The sequence below is a fragment of the Nicotiana tabacum genome, chromosome 16 (genome assembly GCF_000715075.1).
Source record: "Nicotiana tabacum cultivar K326 chromosome 16, ASM71507v2, whole genome shotgun sequence".
Classification (NCBI taxonomy): domain Eukaryota; kingdom Viridiplantae; phylum Streptophyta; class Magnoliopsida; order Solanales; family Solanaceae; genus Nicotiana; species Nicotiana tabacum.
Window position 1 is genome coordinate 32308364 of NC_134095.1, and position 9894 is coordinate 32318257.

Below are 9894 nucleotides of genomic sequence, written 5' to 3' on the forward strand. Positions count from 1 at the left end.
AGTTTATGTGTAGTGGTAAACTTCACGTTGTTGATAGAGGCATCATCTCCGATGATCATGTTGATGGTACAGGCTGGTGAGGGCGGTTTGGGTGGCCCTTGATGTTCGCACCCTATAGCGAAATTGGTTCTTCCCTTATCGCTTAGCAGCTCTTTAAGATGTCCTTGTCATATCATATTCACAACCTCCTGTCGTAGGGCGATGCAGTCTTCCATTTTGTGCCCTCGTTCCTGGTGGAACTCATAGAGGGCGTCGGACTTTCTGGTATTAGGGTCTGATCTCATCTTTGGCGGCCACTTCACTTTTAGTTCGAGCTTCTCCAGGGCGTAGACTATTTCTGCAGGTGACACACAAAAATTGGGAGCAAACAATAGGGGGCATACCTTTGTCATTCCTATGAGTTACCGTCTTTGGTCTGGATGGACCTTCTTTGTAGCGAGGAGAGGGGTCAGCGGCCGTTCTGATATATGGTTGGTGTCGTGCCCTGTTAGGTTGTAGGATTGGGTGATCTCTTTTGGCGTTGTCTCTTCGATCCTTTCTTGACTCCGTTTGTACTGAGGCTAGCCGGTAGGTTGACCCGTTGAGGTCATCCTCATCTGCACGGACTTCTGCACAATAAGCATTATAGATTTTGTCCCAAGTGGTTGGGGGATACTTCATCAATCAATGTAACAGTTTCTTCGTTGCTCTTGAACCATCCCCGCTCAACCCGTTCTGAAAGGTTGCGATCGCCATCCCTGCAGACATGTTTTGTAAAGTCATGCTTACTCAGTTGAACTGGGCGAGGAAGTCCCTCAATCCCTCTCCCCGAGATTTTTTGATGGCAAATATGTCGTTCACTTTTACCTCGGCGTTTTTGGCTCCGGTGTGGGTCGTTACGAACTTGTCGGCCATTTCTCAAAGGTTTCAATGCAACATACTGGTAGCTGCGAATACCAGGTTAATGCTCCTCCAGTGAGGGTTTCTCCGAGCTTTTTTAGCAAAATGGAAGACACCTGTTCCTTGGCGAGGTTGTTGCCTTTTACAGTGGGGACGTAATAAGTCACATGATCTTTGAGGTCGGTTGTGCCATCATATATCCTAAGGTAGGGAGAAATTTTAAACCTTTTTGGTATAGCATGTGGGACTGCGTCATCACTGTACGGCTGTTCGGCGAACCGGTATACCTCTTCGGCAACAGCTTGGGGACGCCTAGTATTTTATCGACCCTTTCCTAGTGTTCTTTCATTTGATCTCAGAGTGCCTTGTTCTCATTCTTCATTTCCTCTATCCTTTCCAAAATGGTTGCGGGGGCGTTATCACCTACACTATTAATGACATTGTGAGTAATACCTGTCATTGGAGGAGGAGGGAGTCAGTTGCACTGCTCATCTGCTGGTTGAATAGTGCAAGCCCTTGCATTTTCTGTGGTCGTGTCCCGGGCAGGCTTGTTGAGGATACTAGTTAGTGTGTCAGTTAGCCACACTTAGAGGAGCTTTTTTTTTATAGCTGGGGGCATCTCCTCCGTTACATATGTAGAGGCTCCCTTACCAAGAAATTTTGTGATGCTGTAGTTAGGGTCCAGGGACCTATCTCGCCTAAGGGAGGCACTGGGCATTGCGCCTTCGTCTGTCATTTTATAGCTTTTGTTGATGACTTCATGAGGTTGGTTGGAGGTCACTTATTATTCTCGTCATCTCTTCTCGGTTACCTGCCATGTTGGAATTTGTGCACACAAAGAAAGGAGATCTGGTTTCTGCTTCTTCTTTTTTTCGTTAGTGACCCGTGTTGGTTGTAGATCTAGAAGAAACTAAAGGCTTAACTAAGAAATCCCAGTAGATGGCGCCAAGTTATTTGACCAAAAAATATAACTCTTGGTTCAAATAATTAAATTTATGTGATAATGGGTTAAACCTAGTTAATAATAATATTTCTAGATGTGACTTCTGAAAGCGTGATTAGCATCGTATCGATCTGGTAGGAAAGTGATAACAGCATGCAATAACTATTCCAAAAAGTATGAGCAATAATGTAGCATTTAGTAACAATGAATAACAATAAATGACATTTAAGTAAATAAGAGGAATGATTCACTCAATAAACGATGAACTAGATGGTTGTTCTACCTTACAATGATGAGTGACAGACAAATCCTTAAATGTTCGAATTATTCTCGGATATGATGGAAAAGTATGTAATTATATAAACAAGAATCTTAATGAAAAGATAGTGTTTGTATCTTAGTAAGAGAGAGAAAGAGAGAATCGTTTTTTCAAAGTCTATTCTTACAAAATGAATATCACCTGCCTCATATCATTGCCCCTTTTTCCTATTTATACGAGACATTTTCCTAATAAACCCTAATAGTACAAGTATAGAGAATATACACTAGAATATTCTCTTATATATATATCCTATTTTGAAAACCAGTTGTGACAATTTCATCAGCGATGCTCGACTTCGACCATTATCGACATCTCGACCATGGCTCTCGTCGACTCTTCGGCTATAAGTCTTGCTGCTTCCTGCTCCACCTTGACTAATCGACGGCTCGAAGACTCTTTCTTTAGTGTCACCTTATCTTAAATATTCTAGTGCAAATTTTGATCTATACAATAGCAGTGTCAAATAAGTGGATACATGGAGCTATATTTACGCATAGTTAATATGAATTGAATTAATAAATGAATTGATCTATAACTTGTCCAATATTTGCTTGAGTCAAAACGAGCGGGCCAATTTGAACTAAATAATGGATCAAACACGTCTAACTTTAAGCTTTATTTTCATTAGTATGTTTCTTCTTTTATAATTTATTTAATTACTAAATGAAACTAATAAGAGATTTTTCTTTATTTATCATGACTATTTCAAACAAACTAAATTAAAAAAAAAATTACACTAGGATAGGGTGCTAACTGCTAAGTAAAAAAATATAGAAAGATGCAAAATTCAAAACACTCAAATTATCCGTTCCAATTTGTGATCTTCAGTTTGATCCCGTTTTAGCTGCACATCATTGATAGGTTTATTTAAAGATATATTAGCTGTTATTAATAAACACAAATATTGAAAATTTCCCGTTGAGAAATAGAATTGAAATATGTAATCAAGAATCAGTAATTGTCACGGAAGTAAATTAATCCACTTCTTACATTCTTGGCAATTATTCCTCAATTTTGCTTTGCTGCTCCATTTGGTCCTTAGAATAAAAATAACACAAAAAAAGGAACCTTTAGCACATGCTGAACTGTAATTATTATGGGAAAGGTAATTACATCAAGTCGGACCTATTCATTTATGAGGTTTTGACCGGAAAAGGTACGTAAAATAGACAAAATAATAAGAAGGAGAGTTATTCATTTATGAGATATTTGATCTAATTGGTACGTACACTGTCACGACCCAAAATCTAACCATGGTCGTGATGACGCCTATCGTGTTACAAGGCAAGCCTACTTCCCAAAATATTACTATTGATTGATTTTAAGAATTTAATAAATATTCTCATAACTTAATTCCTGATAAACTAAACCAACTCTAAATATAAATAATATAAAATACGGAAACGAGCCCCAAATATCGGGGTGTTACTAAGTCATTAGCGTCTAAAATTATAAACTAACAGTTTGTTTGGATGGTTGTTACATATCGTTTCATAATGTATCGTATCGTATTGTATTGTATTGTATTGTACTGTACTGTATCGTTTGATGAATACAGTGTTTGGATGGATTGTGTCGTTTTGCCGTCGTTTCATGGTATCATGCACCAGTAATATGATGAATAAACTTGCAATATTATAAAGAACAATTATGAGATGATATATAAAAAGATAGGGTAAATGATAAAATAAAATTATTTAATAATAATGAAGGGTGAGATTGAGAGAAAAACACAAGGAAACGACCCGACCACACCAAATCGGTCGTTACATAAAGTAGCACATTTCATCATTATGTACCGACGGATTTAACGATACGATACAATAAAATTTAAGTAACAATCAAAACAAATATTGTATTTAAAGTAACAATACGATACGATACAACTGGTAACAACCATCCAAACAAGCTGTTAAATATATAAACTGTCTAACTGTCCAAAAGAAGAAATGACAAGAGGAGTAACAAGGTCCTGCGGACACTAGCAGCTACCTTGCAATCTCCACAGATAGCCGGCCTGAACTCAATGATCGCCGCGCTCTAATTCACCTGGATCTGCACATAAAGTGCAGGGTGTAGTATGAGTACAACCGACTCAGTAGTAACAGAAATAACTAAGGAAATGAGCAGTAGTGACGAGCTAAGCAAAATAGTACAGTTATTTATTTTCACAATTTAAAAATAAAAATAAACAGGAAAATTCCATAACTCAGTAAATGCCACAAAGAAATTTAACAGATAAATGCAGCAACATCACAAATAAATACAACCTCAAAGTAGTGTCACTCCATCACTCATCACTCGCACTCGACACTCAACACTCGGCACTCACTAGGGGTGTGCACAGACTCCGGACGTATCAATACCTGGATCCGCACAGTCAACTCACGTGCTACGCGGAAAACTCACGCGCTATGGTATAAATACCTGGACCCGCACGTTCAACTCACGTGCTACGCGGACAAATCACACGCTATGATATTAATATCCTCACAACCAGGCCATCATATCAATACCTGGATCCGTAAGGTCAACTCACGTGCTACGCGGACAACTCACGCGCTATGGTATAAATACCTGGACCCGCACGATCAACTCACGTGCTACGTGGACAACTCACGCGCTTTGGTATTAATATCCTCACAACCAGGCCCTCGGTCTCACTCAATCATGTACCTCACTAGTCTTACCATCATCAACAAATAAGATGACACAACCCACATCAAGTATCACAACATATTAGCAAATAATAGAGACTAAGGTATACATGTACAATAATTTCTATGACTGATTACAAATAATGTAAGCATGAATAAAGCCTAAACATGATCTCTAACATGAAGGCAAACAAGTTCAACAACAAGTAACTACGTAAATACAAATAATGACCATTAGGCCTCAAGCCTCACGTGACAGACTAAGTTTCGATTCTTCGCGGTGCACACCCACACGCCCGTCACCTAGCATGGGTATCACCACCAAACAATTATATGATATCAATTTCTCTGGGTTTGCACTCTCAAAGCCAGAGTTAAAATTGTTACTTACCTTAACAGCGTGAAATCCTACTCCGGAACGCCCTCATCTCTGGAGTCGGTTTCCAAAAGCTTCGAATTCCAATCCATATGGTGAAACTTACCTCCAAAATCGCCCAAATCCGAGCTCCCCAACTCAAGATATCACCGAATGAACAAACCCTAGTTTTATATATTTTTTTGCCAACTATTTTGCCTCGTTTCTCGTACCAAATGACCCTAAAACTCGCTTTTTATGCCTTCAATGGATTTCTTGTGAAATGCTAGTCAAGTTAGGCTTTTGAATCACTCAATTTGACCTTAAAATGAATTAGATATGTTGATTTTAATATTTGTAAATAGTGCAGATTTTTAAATACGCTGTCAGTGACAATTTCGTAATTAATTTGAAAAATCTGGCAAACTAATTCTTAGTAAAATGACCATAAAATCCTCATACAATGTCCAAATTCAACGATTCTTTTTGTTACAGGTCCGTAATTATGATACGGATCTAATGCTTCAATCAAAAAGAAATCGGAGCTCATTTGTTCAATATGATATCATTATGCTTGAAGAAACGACATCGAAACATTAGAAAAACGAGCGCAATACAACCCAAACCTATCCGAAACTCACCCGAGGCCCTCGGGACATCAACCAATAATTTCAATATGTCATATATCACTACCCGAACTTAGTCGAACCTCCGAAATACCTAAAAGAACACCAAAACACCAAATCAACCTCGAATTCAAGTCTAAGAACTTCTAAACTTCCAACTTTCGCCAATTCAAGCCTAATTCTACCACGGACCTCCAAATTACATTCCGAACATACTCCTAAGCCTAAAATTACCTAGCAAAGCTAATCGAATCATAAAAATCCAAATCCAAATTCATTTACTGATAAGTCAACTTCCGGTTGACTTTTCTAACTTAGCTTTCTAACTAAGAGACTAATTATTCATTTCACTCCAAAATTACTCCGAACCCAAACCTACCAACTCGATGCAACTCATCACAGCTGAAAAATACATAAATAAGCATAGATGGGGGAAAAGGGGCTATAACTCTCATAACGAACGACCGGGTCGTTACTTCCTCCCCTCTTAAACAAACGTTCGTCCTCGAACGAGTCTAAAAACATACCTGGAGTCTCAAATAGGTAAAACCTTTAGGAATACCTTCTCGTCACATTCAAATCATATGAACTCATCTCGCGGTCACAACATACTCATCACGTATCCATCCAGTCACCATTTCCGCTAATAGGGACACTACCAGACATATAGGTCCACAAGCACGCACTCACACAATCAATATCTCAGTGCTCAATCTACAGTCAAAATCCGGCCTCAAGTCCTCTAGACTGGCCCAACATCAACATACAGAAATTACCTCTCACACCTCATCAAAGAAATCACAAGCCGTCGTTGCACAACTGATATCGAGCGCTCATGTGCTCATACGAATGCGTGGAATAAATTCAAAGAATTATACTTCAAGATGAATCAATACCGCACAATAAGAATTCAAGAATGTGAAAGTTTCCTAAAGGTTCTGCAGCCTCTCGAAGATAAGTACAGACGTCTCTGTACCGATCTGCAAGACTCTACTAAACCCGCTCATGACTCGTGAGACCTATGTACCTAGGCTCTGATACCACCTTGTCACGACCCAAAATCTAACCATGGTCGTGATGGCGCCTATCGTGTTACAAGGCAAGCCTACTTCCCAAAATATTACAATTGATTGATTTCAAGAATTTAATAAAATATTTTCAATAATTTAATTCCTGATAAACTAAACCAACTCTAAATATAAATAATATAAAATACAAAAACGAGCTCCAGACATCGGGGTGTCACTAAGTCATGAGCGTCAAAAACTATAAACTAAGATATATAAACTGTCTAATTGTCCACAAAAAGAACTGAAACAGGAGTAACAAGGTCCTACGGACACTAGCATCTACCTTGCAATCTCCACAGATAGCCGGCCTGAACTCAACGGTCGCAAACATTTCCAATAATTTAATTCCTGATAAACTAAACCAACTTTGAATAATATAAAATACGAAAATGAGCCCCAAACATCGGGGTGTCACTAATCATGAACGTCTAAAATAATAAACTAAGATATATAAACTGTCTAACTGTCCACAAGAAGATATGACAAGAGGAGTAACAAGGTCCTGCGGACACTCGCAGCTACCTTGCAATATCCACAGATAGCCGGCTTGAACTCAACGATCACCGCGCTCTCACTCACCTGGATCTGCACATAAAGTGCAGGGTGTAGTATGAGTACAACCTACTCAGTAATAATAGAAATAACTAAGGAACTGAGCAGTAGTAACGAGCTAAGTAAAACAGTCCAATTATTTTTTTTCACAATTTAAAAAAAATAAACAGAAATAAACAGGTAAATTCCATAACCCAGTAAATGCCATAAAGAAATTTAATAGATAAATGCAACAACAACACAAATAAATACAATCTCACAACAGTGTCACTCCATCACTCATCACTCGCACTCGGCACTCAACACACTCAAACACTCAACACTCTGCGCTCACTAAGGGTGTGTACAGACTCCGGAGGGGCTCCCAAAGCCCAAGCGCTAAGCACAGACAACTCACGTGCCATCATATCAATACTTGGATCCGCACGGGCAACTCACATGCTACACGGACAACTCATGCGCTATGGTATAAATACCTGGAACCGCACAATCAACTCACGTGCTAGGCGGACAACTCACGCGATATGGTATTAATATCCTCACAACCAGGCCATCATATCAATACCTGAATCCGCACGATCAACTCACGTGCTACGCGGACAAGTCACGCGCTATGGTACAAATACCTAGACCCGCATGGTCAACTCGCGTGCTACGCGGATAACTCACGTGCAATGGTATTAATATCCTCACTACCAGGCCCTCGGTCTCACTCAATCATGTACCTCACTAGCCTCACCATCATCAACAAATAAGGGGACACAACCCACATCAAGTATCACAATATATTAGCAAATAATAGAGACTGCAATACACATGTACAATAATTTCTATGTCTGAGTACAAATAATGTGAGCATTAATAAAGCCTAAACATGATCTCTAACATGAAGCAAACAAGTTCAACAACAAGTAACTACGTAAACACAGATAATGGCTATGAGGCCTCAAGCCTTACGGGATGGACCAAGTCTCAATCCCTCGCGGTGCACACCCACATGCCCGTCACCTAGCGTAGGCATCACCACCAAAAAATCACATGATATAAATTTCTCCGGGTTTATACCCTCAAAACCAGAGTTAAAACTGTTACTTACCTTAACAACGTGAAATCATACTCCGGAATGCCCTCGTCTGTGGACTCGGTCTCCAAAAGCTCCGAATCCCAATCCATATGGTGAAAATTGCTTCCAAAATAGCCCAAATCCAAGCTCCCCAACTCAAAATATGACCGAATGAACAAACCCTAGTTTTATATATTTTTCTGCCTCACATCTCATACCAAACAACCCCGAAACTCGCTTTTTATGCCTTCAATGGATTCTTTATGAAATTCTAGTCAAGTTAGGCTTTTGAATCACTCAATTTGACCTTATAATGAGTGAGATATGGTGGTTTTAATATTTACAAATAGTGTAGATTTTTAAATACGCCATCAGTGGAAATTTCGTAATTAATCTGAAATATCTGGCAACCTAATTCTTAGTAAAATGACCGTAAAATCCTCATACGATGTCCAAATTCAATGATTCTTTTTTCTACAGGTCCGTAATTACAATACGGATCTAATTATTTAATCAAAAAGAAATCAGAGCTCATTTGTTCAATATGATATCATTTATGCTTGAAGAAACGACATCAAAACATAAGAAAAACGAGCACAACACAACCCAAACCTATCTGAAACTCTCCCGAGGCCCTCGGTACATCAACTAGTAATTCCAATATGTCATATATCACTATCTGAACTTAGTCGAACCTCCAAACACTCAAAACAACACCAAAACACCAAATCAACCTTGAATTCAAGCCTAAGAACTTCTAAAATTCCAACTTTCGCCAATTCAAGTCTAATTCTATCACGAACCTCCAAATTACATTCCGCCTACATTCCTAAGTCTAAAATCATCCAGCGAAGCTAATCGAATCATAAAAATCTAAATCCAAATTCGTTTACTCATAAGTCAACTTCCGGTTGACTTTTCTAACTGAGCTTTCTAACTAAGAGACTAAGTGTTCATTTTACTCCAAAACTACTCCAAACTCAAACCTACCAACTCGATACAGAAATCACCTCTCACACCTCATCTAAGAAATCACAAACCGTCGTTGCACAACTGATACCGAGCGCTTATGTGCGTATACGAATGCGTGGAAGAAATTCAAAGAGCTACACTTCAAGATGAATCAATACCGCACGATAAGAATTCAAGAATGTGAAAGTTTCCTAAAGGTTCTGTAGCCTCTCGAAGATAAGTACAAACGTCTCTGTACCGATCTGCAAGACTCTACTAAACCCGCTCATGACTTGTGAGACCTATGTAACCTAGGCTTTGATACCACCTTGTCACGACCCAAAATCTAACCATAGTCGTGATGGCGCCTATCGTGTTACAAGGCAAGCCTACTTCCCAAAATATTACTATTGATTGATTTTAAGAATTTAATAAAACATTTTCAATGATTTGATTCCCGATGAACTAAACCAACC